Below are 15,388 nucleotides of genomic sequence, written 5' to 3'. Positions count from 1 at the left end.
ACTATACAAATAAATATTTTTCTTACTAATAGAAATTAAAATAAAGAAAAATATTTATTTTTATAGTATACGATGTTAAAAGCAAAAAATTAAAAATTTATTCTGTCGGGATTCGAACCTGGGACCTGTGTTAACATCTTGACCTTCCAAGCGCTTACCACCAACACCACCATTGACAATTAGGTTGCGCTGACTTAAGTATGATTTGGTTATGAATGCAAGAAACATACGATGGTTCTAATAATTTTGTTTAAGTATAGAAATATACATACTTTGTAGAACATTTGCTTTGGCAATAAATTTATCACAGCAATATACATACATATACATAATATGTATATACATATGCATAATATGTATATACATATACATAACATTGCTGTGATGCCCTGAGAAGTATAGTCTTAATAAATTTATTTTTAATTATGTATATGTTTATGTATATTGCTGTGATAAATTTATTTTCTATTAGTAAGAAAAAAATATTTATTAGTATAGATTTTCAAAAGCACAGAAATTATTCTGTGAATTTATTCATTAAAATCGCCACTCAGAAGTCGTTTTATACCTTGTAAGCGAGCGATTTTCTTAAATCTCACGCTCCCAGATAAAACGATATACCTCGTCCTCGTGGGACAATTTCAAAAACCACAGAAATGATTCTGTGTGATTCTGAAAGGCCAACGCAGAGTATTTCAATTAAAAGTCACACAAAATAGTTGAGAATTCGCAGAAAGGCAAACGAAAGAAAAAGAAGTATAACTTCAATAATGCACAAGCATACAAACATACATATGCGCACACATGTGAATATGTCACCAACCAAAAATTGAAACATTGTTCTACAAAAACAACAACAGCATAAGCATGGCAACATTGTGTTGTGTCGGCCGAGCTGTGCCGAAAGAAACGAACAAACGATCGCCGATTGTCACCGCTTCGCTTGCTGCTCGCACATCTTCGCAGACAAGGTTGCGTTACATTCATATGGATGGAGCGGGGTTGCGCAACTTTGCGTTACTTTTATATGGAAGGTTGCGCAACCAGAATCTATCGCAACCTTTTCCGGCGTCGTATAAGAAGTATAACTTCAAAAAAAAAAATAATATCGATTCCCAAGTATACGAAAGCCAAACCGATAAATGCGCAAAATGAGCAATAGCACAAAAAAGTAATTTAATCGGAAAATGTCCGAATGAAAATCGACAAAAATAGCGAAAAACGACCGATAATTGCAAACGCGGATCGAAAAAATTGCGAAAAATATAATAGTTTAACTTGCAATTAAGAATTGTTCACCTTTATTTCAAAATAAAGGGCTACCGCAAAATCCCAAAATCCCTTATTCACTTTGAATTCGTATATGTCTGAGCATATATTAAGATATGTATATATGTATTATATGTATATGTTTGTATATTTAATACAAGGCAATATAATAAATCAATATGATATAAAGTGCAAAGGGAGAGCCAAAAACTGAAAGTGCACTTGTTTTGTTGTATGCCTTTTTTTTTGCACTTCTTCTTCTTTACTGGCGTAGACACCGCTTACGCGATTATAGCCGAGTCAACAACAGCGCGCCAGTCGTTTCTTTTCTTCGCTACGTGGCGCCAATTGGATATTCCAAGCGAGGCCAGGTCCTTCTCCACTTGGTCCTTCCACCGGAGTGGAGGTCTTCCTCTTTCTCTGCTTCCCGCGGCGGGTACTGCGTCGAATACTTTCAGAGCTGGAGAGTTTTCATCCATCCGGACAACATGACCTAGCCAGCGTAGCCGCTGTCTTTTAATTCGCTGAACTATGTCAATGTCGTCGTATATCTCGTACAGCTCATCGTTCCATCGAATGCGATATTCGCCGTGGCCAACGCGCAAAGGACCATAAATCTTTCGCAGAACTTTTCTCTCGAAAACTCGTAACGTCGACTCATCGGTTGTTGTCCTCGTCCAAGCCTCTGCACCATATAGCAGGACGGGAATTATGAGCGACTTATAGAGTTTGGTTTTTGTTCGTCGAGAGAGGACTTTACTTTTCAATTGCCTACTCAGTCCGAAGTAGCACCTGTTGGCAAGAGTAATCCTGCTGACATTGTTGCTGGTGTTTACGTTGGTTCCAAGATAGACGAAATTATCTACAACTTCAAAGTTATGACTGTCAACAGTGACGTGAGAGCCAAGTCGCGAGTGCGACGACTGTTTGTTTGATGACAGGAGATGCCCTCGTTCACTGCCAGACCCATTTGCGTTGCTTCCTTGTTCAGTCTGGAGAAAGCAGAACTAACGACGCGTGTGCATACGCCAGCAGCTGTACACTCCTATAAAAGATTGTACCTGCTCGATTCAGTTCTGCAGCTCTAATAATTTTCTCCAGCAGCAGATTGAAAAAGTCGCACGATAGGGAGTCGCCTTGTCTGAAACCTCGTTTGGTATCGAACGGCTCGGAGAGGTCCTTCCCGATCCTGACGGAGCTTTTCGTGTTGCTCAACGTCAGTTTACACAGACGTATTTGTTTTGCGGGGATACCAAATTCAGACATCGCGGCATAAAGGCAGCTCCTTTTCGTGCTGTCGAAAGCAGCTTTAAAATCGACGAAGTGGTGGTGAGTGTCGATTCTTCTTTCACGGGTCTTTTCCAAGATTTGGCGCATGGTGAATATCTGGTCGGTTGTTGATTTACCAGGTCTGAAGCCACACTGATAAGGTCGAATCAGTTTGTCGACGGGGACTTTAATCTTTCACACAATACGCTCGATAGAACCTTGTACGCGATGTTGAGGAGGCTAATCCCACGGTAGTTGGCGCAGATTGTGGGTCTCCTTTTTTATGGATTGGGTATAGCACACTTAAATTTCAATCGTTGGGCATGCTTTCATCCGACCATATTTTGCAAAGAAGCTGATGCATGCTCCGTATCAGTTCTTCGCCGCCGTGTTTGAATAGCTCGGCCGGCAATCCGTCGGCCCCTGCCGCTTTGTTGTTCCTCAGGCGAGCAACTGCTATTCGAACTTCTTCATGGCCGGGTAATGGAACGTCTGCTCCATCGTCATCGATTGGGAAATCGGGTTCGCCTTCTCTTGGTGTTATGTGATCACTGCCATTCAGCAGGCTAGAGAAGTGTTCCCTCCATAGTCTAAGTATCTCTGGGCATCGGTGGCTAGATCACCTTTGGGGGTTCTACAGGAGTATGCTCCGGTCTTGGAACCTTCTGTAAGCCGCCGCATTCTTTCGTAGAATTTTCGAGCATAACCCCTGTCGGCCAGCTTATCAAGCTGTTCGTACTCACGCATTTCGGCCTCTTTCTTCTTCTGTCTGCAAATGCGTCTCGCTTCCTTCTTCAACTCTCGGTATCTATCACATCCCGCACGTGTTGTGGTCGATCGTAACGTTGCGAGGTAGGCAGCCTGTTTTCTCTCCGCTGCGACACGGCACTCCTCGTCGTACCAGGTGTTCTTTTGCACTTTCCAAAAGCCAATGGTTTCGGTTGCAGCTGTACGTAAGGAGTTTGAAATGCCGTCACACAGTTCCCTTATACCGAGTTGTAGACGAGTGGTCTCAGAGAGCAGGAGTGCAAGCCGAGTAGAAAATCGTTCGGCTGTCTGTTTTGATTGCAGCTTCTCGGCGTCGAACCTTCCTTGTGTTTGTTGGCGTACGTTTTTTGCTGCACAGAGGCGGGTGCGAATTTTGGCTGCAACAATATAGTGGTCCGAGTCGGTGTTAGGACCGCGGAGCGCACGCACATCTAAAACACTGGAGACGTGTCTTCCGTCTATCACAACATGATCGATCTGGTTGGTGGTTTTTCGATCCGGAGACAGCCAGGTAGCTTGATGTATCTTCTTATGCTGGAATCTAGTACTACAGATAACCATATTTCGGGCCCCGGCGAAGTCGATCAGCCTCAACCCATTTGGGGATGTTTCCTCGTGGATTGATGGCAGCAGCGACGATGGCGGTTTGGTGGCAGCAGCGAGTGATGGAAGCAGCGATTGATGGTAGCAGCGACTGATGGCAGCAGTGAATAATGGCAGCAGCGATTGATGGCAGCAGCGAATGATGGCAGCAGCGATTGATGGTAGCAGCGACTTAATGGCAGCAGCGAGTGATGGCAGCAGCGATTGATGGCAGCAGCGAATGATGGCAGCAGCAAGTGATGGTAGCAGCGACTGATGATAGCAACGGTGGCAACGGTGGTGACAGCAACGGTTTTAAGCTTACCGGTTTTTCCACTAAGCGGCACTTTAAACAGTTTATAAAACTGTTACACAATTTTTTTTTTTTTTAAACTGTAACGCAATTATTATTATTACTTTTTTAGGGCAAAACCGTTTGAGCTTTTATTTTCGCCCACCACTGTACCGCATGAAAATTCACCTTGCACTGTACCACCTTTTCTTCTTATCTTTTCTCTGCTTTGCATATTAGATAAAATTGTCACACGAACATTTAGCAACACACACTATGTATTTATAATACCGTATGTATATATGTATGTGCACGCACTCCACAATAACTCTCTGTTTTGTTTTTTTTTTGCTCTTTTAGGCTGAGGTAAGTAAATTTATGCACTCCACTTTACAAATATATATTTTTTGTTTTTTATGTAGTATGTATGTTTAACTTAAGCTTTCTCACTTAGCCTTTTTTATATGTATTTTTTGCCACTGTGTTTAACACTTTTCACATCACTTCTTCTCTTTATTATCACTTTAGTTTTGCGTTTTGTGTTTTATGTTTTATAATTATTTTTCCTTTTTTTGTGTTTCAGGTATCATTGCACTTAATCATCGTATATTTGTTTTAGGCGTTGTTTAATTTATTTCCACTTCACTTTCACGAAGGACCGAAAACGAACGAGTTGACAGGCAATTAGCAGGATATTAGTTAATAAACTAAAACGAAAGAAATTAAATGTATTCTAAATTCACGCACTTAGTCCCTGCTCGGGCGCCATGAAAAATCTCAAGCGTTTTTGAGATGCGAAAAAATCTTTACTGGGAATGCGCGAATAATTTAAAGCCTAATTGCCTGTCACGAAAGGAAAATATTCCGATAAAGAAAACACGTCAGTTCGCTTTCTAGGTTTTTAATACAATTGCAGTTCTTTATTTCTTAATCTAATTGCTAAGCTTAAACTAGTGGTAACATAAATATATATTAATAAGGGGTAAGTACAATCATCTTCAACTTTTCGTTCAATATTGTAACAGATTATGGTAAGTATTAAGGTAAGTAGTAGAGTAGTAGTAAGTATTTTATAATAGATTTTCTTAATTTAATTTTTAGCAATTCAATAATTTATAATTAATTTATTATTTTTATTTTAGGCATAAATTTGTAGATATGTATGTCGCTTGACGCAACAGGTAGAATCACTAGATAAGTGGAAAGCCGTGTCCGAAGTGGCAGCAAAAATCATGAAACGCCAAAGAGCTGGAGAACAACAACGTAGAAGATTACTACAAATTCCAACGAACAACTAAGACCCGACACACAAACCATGACTGGAGCAGACAAGGAGGTTTTTGGTGACAATCACTGTACTAGGGGGGTATAAGACAAACCGAGGTGGGGCCAAGTAAATGCAGCTTGCTACTGAATGCATTAGGACCATCACGTACGTATGAGTAATACTCAACCTTCCTCCCGACGTAATACTTGACGGTGGTACCGGGGGGGTTCAGTACAAGACAGTAGGAGGTTTAGTTCGGATTAAAGTTCCACACTGACTTGGATTCAGGCTTTCGATGCTTCCTCTTCGTTAAAAAAAAACCGATTCTATACATTCTGCGCACAGAAATACACCGTTATATGAAAACACGTTTTTTCAATTTTGTTAAGATTACTCACATATATACCGATATATGCCGTATAATGTCGCTTGGAAGTTCGAAAATCTTAATATTAGGTATATCGGATCTAAGGGAACTGTTGACCCGATTCAACCCATTTTTGACACACAATATTACTGTCAGGAACGTATTCTGTCTGAATTTCAACTGTGTATCTTACACATTTACCCATATTTTCGGTCAAAAGTCAACTATAGAAACTGTGCTCACCATATTCGGTATCTAGGGGTTTGAACTGCATTGAATGGAATTAGACAACTTATGGTCACAAAGTGGAATACATCAAAGGAACTATTCCTGCAAATTTTTATCCTATTATAGTAATTCATTCTTGATTTCTAACTGGAAACTGAAGGTTTCTAATGACATTTAAAACTCTGTTATTTTGGTGGGATGGGTGGCTGTAACCCGTTTTCACTCGTATTCTCACTGTTGCATTGGAGATGAAACCTGTTACTCAAGTTCCTTAGAACATAAAAAAATACTAGTTCGTAGATGAGCGTAATCGGACCACTGCCACGCCCATTAATCGAAACCCTATAAAGTGCCTTAATTTTGCGCTAAATTAAGATATGAAATTGTAATTTGGCAGAAGGGATCGCATTAGCATAGGGTACCTGTGGGCAGACAATTTTTAAAAAAGTGGGAGTTGATCCGTTTTACAATGTACGTAACTTCTAAACTGCTAAAGCTACAACCACAAATTCTGCTGGTCGCATATTCTATAAAAACTCCTAAACTCGATGTGAAAATGGATGAAGTTAGAAGATAATCCTCCACACTCCCCTTATAACGGTACTGCTCAAAACTAATTAAAGCGCATTAAATCAATAACTAATAACGGAGACATCTCCGGCACTGTAAAAATTGGATGGTAGGCGTTAGTGTTTTCGGTGCGAAAATGAGCTTCGAACAAAGAGCCAACATTAAATTTTGTTTTAAAATTGGTAAAATTTTTGTCGAAACATTTTAATTGATGAAACAAGTTAATGGAGATGATTGTCTATCCCGTAGCAGAGTGCACGAGTGGTTTCAACGTTTTCAAAGTGGTCGTGAAAACATAAATGACGATCAACGTGTGGGCCAATCAAAATCCGTGATCAACGGAAATTTCATCGAAAATGTGTGTGAATTCATCAAAAATCAGCCGAAATCATCATTGAAATTCATGGAAATGGAATTGAACATCTTCAAGTCATCGATTTATCGCATATTGACCGAACTTTTGGGCTTACGAAACGTGTGTGCACGGTTTGTTCCGCAAAAATGATTGACGCGCAAAAATTGTTCAGAATCCAACATTCGAAGGACGATTATTTGACCAAACATCACATTTTAACCATTCACCACTCCCCGTATTCACCTGATATGGCTCCGTGCGACTGCTTCCTTTTCGGAAAAATGCATTTGCCTATGAAAGGAAAGCGTTATGAAGACATAGAGGCCACTTAAAAGGCTTGCACCGGCATACTAGCGGCCATATTGGCCAACGAGCTAAAAGACTCATTCGACATGCTTTTGGACCGTGCAGAAAGCTGTATTGAAGCGGAAGGAGACTATTTTGAATAAAATAAGTTGATTTTGCCGAAAAAACCATTTCTTCTTTTTTTTTAAGTCCTGTCTTTGGAAGACACCTTGTAATTAATATAGCAGAATGAAATTTTGTATTAAAAATTCATTTAAAGTAGTTCGTTCAAGCCCGTAGGAACCGAATATGTGGAGCACACATATCTATAGTTTGACCGAAAATATGGGTCAATGTGTGAGATACACAATTAAAATTCAGACAGAAATCTTTTCTGACAGTATTTATTCTGTGCGTGAAAAATGGGTTGAGTCGGGTCAATACTTCCTTGAGCCCTTACACCAAATATATAGATTTTCCAGATGTCTTTATTCCGCATATGTCGGCTAGTTTTTTAGATATCTCAATGAAAAGTTTTAGTCATATTTTAGTCAGAACTATATATCTTTGTGCATAAAATAGAACAATTGGGCGATAATTTGACCTAGACGCCATGTATGTAACTAATATTAGGATTTTCGAATATTCGGCTGACTTTGCTCGATATGATCGCTGATTGTATGTCAGATACCTTAATGGAACCCAGGAAATATTTTATTAGAATGGGGCATGATAATAGTTAAAAGATAAACTCTGTTCGATACTGTTCCAACGTGTATAAACTACATACGAGTGTAATGATTTTCGTTTTTCTAACAAACCTTATGACGAACTTGTCGGTCAATGAATGAGTAATATAGAATATATGTATGTATATATAAGATTGCTTGGATTCCGTTCCTCTGGTTGACGTTTTACACCTTAAAATGTTCGGTTGCACCCGTACTGAGCCCTTCCTTACTTGTGTGTTATTGATTTGCGTTTTTAGTAGTAAAGAATTTATCTTCTTTATCTTAATTGAGTTGAGAGATATACACATTAAAATTATTTGAGTGCTTTTATGCTGTATAGTAATATAGTGCAGGATTATAATAACTGAGTAATCGAGACATCTGATAGAGTTGGCGATTCTAACAAATGATCAATAGAATACAAAAATGAATCCATATTTAAAACTTCATACAGAAGCTCCAAAAACTGACGAAGAAATTTTAATCCCGAAAAATTTAAAAAAGCCACTGGCTCAAAACTGGTTTTATACTCATATTAAATTAGGCATTCAGAATGATCCGTACAACATTTCCCGCATACACATTGTTATATAAAATAAATCGATCCGCTTTTATGTATATATATGTATATAAATATATATATATTTAAAATTTTAGAAGCGGTTGCAGAAATCGTTGGTGCACCGGATTTGCATATTGATGAAGGATCCTCGCTCCGATTAGAATGTAGACTTAAAAAGGCAACAGAAAATCCTGCATTTGTTTTCTGGTAAGTCATTCAAATTAAAGCTTAATAAATGTATGTATATAACACTTCTGTTATTAGAAACTTTTTTTTTTAATTTTATTTTTACTCGCAAAATAGAAAGGGCTAATTTCGGTGTAGCCAAAAGTTTTACACTCCTCCAATTTGCAAAGATCAAAGTTGGGTTAACACTAAAAAGCTTTATATTTAAACATCGTACGCAAGAGTTTAACATTCTTGATTCGACAAAACCGAATATCGTAATCATACAGGGTTTGTCCGGGAAGTGATGGGGCTGAGTCCATTTAAAAAAATTTATTGAACCAGTCGTTACAATTCTTTAAAAATTTCAAAATGGGTTCGTCACAGAAGGCATTCTTCGGAATAGCCTTGAGAGCCAGATGCATTTTGCTTGGATTCACTCTGTTGTCTCAAAATGCTTGATTTTCATCGACATTTTCGGGCAGAGACTCGTCACCTGTGATCAAGTTATTCAAAAATTGGGGATCACCTTCACACATGTTAAAATTTTCTTGGCAAACTTCCGCTAGTCGCAATTTGTGGTCGTCAGTGAGTACTTTTGGGACCATCATTGCGTACACCTTGCACATGTTCAAGTGCTCCGTCGCAATGTCATGACATAGTTTTTATAAATTTAACATCTGGGCAATTAAACGAATACTTAGGCGACGGTTTGAGTGCAAAAATTTGCACATACGATTCACATTGTCGGTGTTTGTCGAAGTCGCAGGTCTCCCAGCACGGTCTTCATCAGCTAAAGCAACATCTGGGTAAGCATACTTGATCATATCAAACTATGAAACGTTTCTGTCGCAGATTTACCGAGTTTCACACAGAATTTAATCGCATACAGAAACATGCCGCGCAAAAATGTTTGTCCTTGTTCGTTAGCTAGGAACGCCCTCTACCGAATCAAATCGGTGCGCCCCCGCTCCGAATTACAGACGCAGCGGCAAAAAATCAGTTATAGTGCTTACGGACAAATCCTGTAAGCTTCATTACTATATTTTGTTCCCGCTCGCGATATTTATGTCAAAAAATAAACAAATTAACTTAATTCCGTTCTCCTCCTTTATTGGCATAGACACCGTTTACCACAACGCGCCAGTCGTTTCTTATTTTCGCTACGTGGTGCCAAGTGGATAACCGAAGCGTAGCCAGGTCCTTTTCCACCTAGTCCTTCCAACGGACTCTCTTCCTCTGCTTCACCCGGTGGGTACTGCGTCGCATACTTTCAGAGCTGGAGTGTTTTCGTTTATTCGGACAACATGACCTAGCCAGCGTAGCCGCTGTCCTTTAATTCGCTGAACTATGTCAATGTCGTCGTATACACAACTCATCGTTCCATCGAATGCGATATTCGCCGTGCAAAGGATCATAAACTTTCGCAGAGTTTTTCTCTCGAAAATTCGCAACGTCGACACATTAGCTGTTGTTATCGTCCATGCCTCTGCACCATATAGCAGGACGTGAATAATGAGCGACTTAAAAATTGTCATTCCTGTTCATCCAGTCCGATTATAGCACCAGTTGGCAAGAGCTATCCTGCGTTGGAACGTTGGGAACCAGCATAAATACCACCAACAATGTCAGCCTGGAAATGACATTATTGGTGGTGTTTATGCCGGTTCCCAAATATACGAATCTATCAACAACTTCAAAGTTATGACTGTCAATAGTGACGTGAGATCCAAATCGTGAGTGCGATGACTGTTTGTTTGATGACAAGAGATATTTCGTCTTTCCCTCGTTCCCTACCAGACCCATTTGCTTTGCTTCCTTGTCCAGTGTGCAGAAAGCAGAACTAACGGCGCGGCGCGTGTAGTGAAGCCGATGATAATAATATCCATTTAGCAGGCTGGACAAGTGTTCCCTCCATAATTTTAGTATGCTCTGGACATCGGTCATTAGATCAGCTTTGGGGGTTTTACAAGAGTATGTTCCGGTTTTGAAACCTTCTGTTAGCCGCCGCATTTTTTCACAGAATTATCGAGCATAACCCCTGTCGGCCAGCTTGTCAAGCTCTTCATACTGACGCATTTCGGCCTCTTTCTTTTTCTGTCTGCAAATGCGTTTCGCTTCCCTCTTCAACTTTCGGTATCTATCCCATCCCGTACATGTTGTGGTCGATCGTAACGTTGCGAGGTAGGCAGCCTGTTTTCCCTCCGCTGCGACACGGCATTCCTCGCCGTACCAGCTGTTCTTTTGCATTTTCTGAAAACCAATGGTTTCGGTAACAGCTGTAAGTAAGGAGTTTGAAATGCCGTCACACAGTTCCCTTATACCGAGTTGTAGACGAGTGGTCTCAGAGAGCAGTGGTGCAAGTCTAGTAGAAAATCATTCGGCTATCTGTTGTGATTGCAGCTTCTCGTCGTCGAACCTTCCTTGTGTTTGTTGGCGTGCGTTTTTTGCTGCACCAGCACAGAGGCGGGTGCGAATCTTGGCTGCAACAAGATAGTGGTCGAGTCGATGTCGGAGTGCACGCTAAAACACTGGAGACGTGTCTTCCGTCTACTACAACATGATCGATCTGGTTCGAGAATTTTCTTATGCTGGAATCTCATACTACAGATAACCATATTTCGGGCCCCGGCGAAGTCGATCAGCCACATCCCATTTGGGGATGTTTCGTCGTGGAGGCTGAATTTACCGACCGTCGTGCCAAAGATACTTTCTTTGCCCACCCTGGCGTTGAAGTCGCCAAGCACGATTTTGATATCGTGGCAGGGTAGCGCTCATAGGTGCGCTCCAAGGCATCTTTGGTCGCATTGTTCTTCTCTTTCGTAGGGGCGTGGGCGCGTATCAGCAATATGTTGAAGAACTTCGCTTTGAGGCGGAGTGTTCCTAGATGTTCATCCACCGGGGTGAATGACAGTACTCGGCGACGGATTGTCTCTCCCACCACGAATGCCACACCAAATTTGCGGCCCTTTATATGGCCACTGAAGTAAAGTAAATTCCACAAGGTCCTACTCGTCTCAGTCCTTGTCCCGTGCATCGTATTTCTTGGACGGCGGTGATGTCAGCCTTCACTTTAACGAGAACATCAACCAGCTGGGCAGCGGCACCTTCCCAATTAAGAGACTGAACATTCCAGGTGCATGCCCTCAATTCGTAGTCCTTATTTCGTTTGCCATGTTTGTCATCAAAAGGGGGGTCTCTCTTCCGAGGCTGTTTATGCTGTTTCATTGGTATATATTTTTTTACGTGGCGGCTCTCAAGTCCTGCGCACAACCCTGTGTAGGGGATGTATCGCCTTCTCACTGTTGCTCGCCTTCAAATGGATATCGTTAGGCTACCCAGAGGATCCTTGATCAAAGACCGGAAGTCGTGACTTAGTTGAGCCATATGTAAAAGAATCGTTTCTAGCCACTCCAAAGTGAATGGCGATCAGAGAAGTTTCCTCACCTGCGTGAACTTCTGCACATTACTTCATCCTTTTCGATCCTCCATCCTTAATCATCCTTAATTTCGTTAGCACGGAGGAATCATTAAATTATGCGTCTGAGGTATAGAATTTCACTAATATTCAGCGCTAAACCATACTATTCACTAATTTTTTGTGTGGGATTTCGAGGCTGGCATTGTTGTTGCCAATTAACAGCAGTTAATGCCGGTTCCAAGATAGACGAATATTATTATACTACATATAACGGTTTTCGTTATTTTAACAAGCCCACTTTGATCTTTGCAACAGCATGAAATGTTCGGTTACACCCGAATTTAGACCTTCATTACTTCTTTTTGTTTTACAAATCAGAGTTCAAAATCTGCTAGATTATATCGCTACCCGACTTCAAGTTTTCACTGATTTATCAGAATTCGAAAAGGATCTTTATTTAATTTCAAAGTGAGGCAGTGATGCGTCGAATCAGAAAACACAAATTTGAGAACTATCTTCTCTAGTGGCGCCAATGTGTTTCCGAGAAACAGATCTTCATAATAGAATAAGTAGACCAGGTCAACAATCGGTTCGAAATATTTTTGAATGGAGGGAAGGAAAGATATCTCAAATTTCCAGGCGAAATAAAAATTATACAAAAGGAAAACTATTTCCAGTACTGAATACAAATATTAAATAATTCATTATTTCTCTTATATTATTTAAAATATATCTCTTACATTAAAAAACAAGTACACACATATTTTTAGTAGAGTTGGGAGAAGAACTAACAGCGCAGGGGTTAAGGCCGTTGATATCAATATCATCGGTGTACGCCAGCAGCTGTACATTCTCATAGAAGATTATACCTGCTAGATTAATTTCTACAGTTTGAATTATTTTCTCCAGCAGCAGATTGAGGAATTCGCACGATAGGAAGTCGCCTTGTCTGAAACATGGTTTGGTATCGAACGAGTTGGAGAGGTCCTTCCCGATCCTAACGGATCTTTTTATGTTGTTCAATGTCAGTTTACGCAGCCGTATTAGTTTTGCTGGGATACAAAATTCAGACATAGCGCATTTAGGCAGCTCCTATTCGTGCCGTCGAAAGCAGATTTGGAATCGACGAAGAGGTGGTGTGTGTCGATTCTCCTTTCACGGGCCTTTTCCAAAATTTGGCGCATGGTGAATATCTGGTCGGCTGTTGATTTCCCCGGTCTAAAACTACACTGATAAAGTCCAATCAGTTTGTTGACGGTGGGCTTTAATCTATCACACAATACGCTCAATAGAACTTCATGTGCGATGTTTAGGAGACTTTTAATAATAATACCTAACGATTACCCTCCTCCCGCTCAACCGACGCGAGGGGCGTAATCCGCGAACGAGCGGAATTAGCCGAGTCATAAAAGGCAAGAGAGTTTTAAGCGTTTCAATCTTAATCTGCTCAGCAACAGAAACAAAAATTTCAACAGCCAAAATTAAGAATTAGATTAAAGCTTATTATTTTTAAATGTTACTTGTTAAGAGTAGATAAAATAATTTTTTTAATGCTAAAGAGTGAGTCTGTTAGATCAATTGTGCTGGAATGATAAATGAAGTCATGACATATACGGCGGAATGGTTCGTTTAACTCAAAATTTTAAAAGTAAGATTCTAAACTGCCTGGTAGACCGAGCGGGAACGTTAAAATTAATATCAGGTAGAAGAGATGGGCTACAGACTGACCCATTCATGAGTTTTTCAAGAAATATTATACCAAGCATCTCCCTACGACTAGCGAGTGTCGGGAGATTTAAGTAAAAATTGTTTTTGAACGGACTCTAACTTATCTGAATGGACTTGGTCACTAGGGTTCCAAACCACAGAAGCATACTCTAATATAGGCCTCACCAGAGATGTAAAAAAAATGTTTGTGGTAAGCGGATCTCTAAATTCTTTAGACCAACGTTTAACAAAACGCCTTTAGCTTTAAAAATCGTGGAAGCTGCGTGAAGATTAAAATTGAGTTTGGGGTCCATAGTTACTCCCAGATCAACAAAACTGCATACTTGCTACAACCTAAAGTTTTGTATTGCGTATGAAATAGGGTCTACAGCTCTACGTGAAAGCGCATCGTTTTGCATTTTTTAAGGTTCAATGGCATGTCATTTCTATCCTAGGTAACTAGGTTGTTAAAGTCTGTTTGCAACTGACATCTTTCGCTGCTTGAAGTATATGTTTGAAAAAGTTTTACATCGTCAGCATATAATAAAACTTTTGAGAACTTTACAATAGATGACATGCATTAATAAATAACAGTACCTATCCTTTAACATGACTTGTTGAATTCTATTACTAAGATAAGAAGCAACCCATTTTAGAAATATTGGTTGAAAACCAATCAAAAACTTTACTAAAATTTGAGTATATAACATCAGTATTCTTATTCTCCCTAAAGCCCGTTTATACATGTGATACTCGTACAAATTCAAGCAAATTAGTTATTGTAGATTTCCCTTTACGAAAACCGTGCTGAGAAGAAGAAATTAGTGGAGAGATCCGGAAGGTTATGTCGTCTGTTATAATTGCTTCAAAAAGTTTAGGTATTGCAGACAACTTTGCTATTCCCCTATAGTTTTCAATAGATGACCTGAATTAAATAGTTTTGTTAGGGGTTGGTATATATCTATATATATAAAAATGAAATGGTGTATAGTTGTAACGCTAAAACTCGAAAACGGCTGAACCAAATGAAATACTTCCTTTGGGGGATTTGTTTGTTATTACCACGCGCAGGTCATGTCTTAAAATCAGAATAAAATATTAAGGGGGCGTGGCACCTCCCATACAAATTGAATTTTCCAAGTCGAATATCTTCAAAAGTGTTTAAGGTAGGAACATGAAAATTGGTACAGAGCTACAGGATAACAACACCGCCCTCACCTATAAAACCGGGGGCTATCGAATAAGGGGGCGTGGTACCCCCCATACAAACTAAATTTTTTAAGCAGAATATCTGTGAAGGGAAGAAGGGTTCAAGAGGGACCTGAAAATTGGTATAGACCTATATGGTATCAAAAGCCTTCTTACACATAAAAGAAGGGATAATCGGAAAAGGGGGCGTGGCACCACCCATACAAACTGAACTTTTCAAGGTGAATATCTTCAAAAGTGCTTAAGGTAGGAACATGAAAATTGGTATAGAGCTATAGGAAACAACACCATTCTCACCCATAAAGCTTGGCGTTATCGAAAAAGGGGACGTGGTACCTCCC

The 15,388-nt window shown here is 39.9% G+C and overlaps 1 protein-coding gene and 1 pseudogene across 2 annotated transcripts in view; one reads left to right on the top strand and one right to left on the bottom strand.

Moving 5' to 3' along the window:
- The window catches only part of LOC125780259 (uncharacterized), a 464,637-nt gene that overhangs the window by 322,900 nt on the left and 126,349 nt on the right, over positions 1–15,388 (top strand). The gene's annotated exons all lie outside the window — the stretch shown is intronic.
- Positions 546–675, bottom strand: LOC125775952 (small nucleolar RNA U3; annotated as a pseudogene).

The sequence above is a fragment of the Bactrocera dorsalis genome, chromosome 1 (genome assembly GCF_023373825.1).
Source record: "Bactrocera dorsalis isolate Fly_Bdor chromosome 1, ASM2337382v1, whole genome shotgun sequence".
Taxonomy (NCBI): domain Eukaryota; kingdom Metazoa; phylum Arthropoda; class Insecta; order Diptera; family Tephritidae; genus Bactrocera; species Bactrocera dorsalis.
The sequence above is the reverse complement of the archived record's forward strand: the minus strand, read 5'-3'. Positions and strand labels throughout refer to the sequence as shown.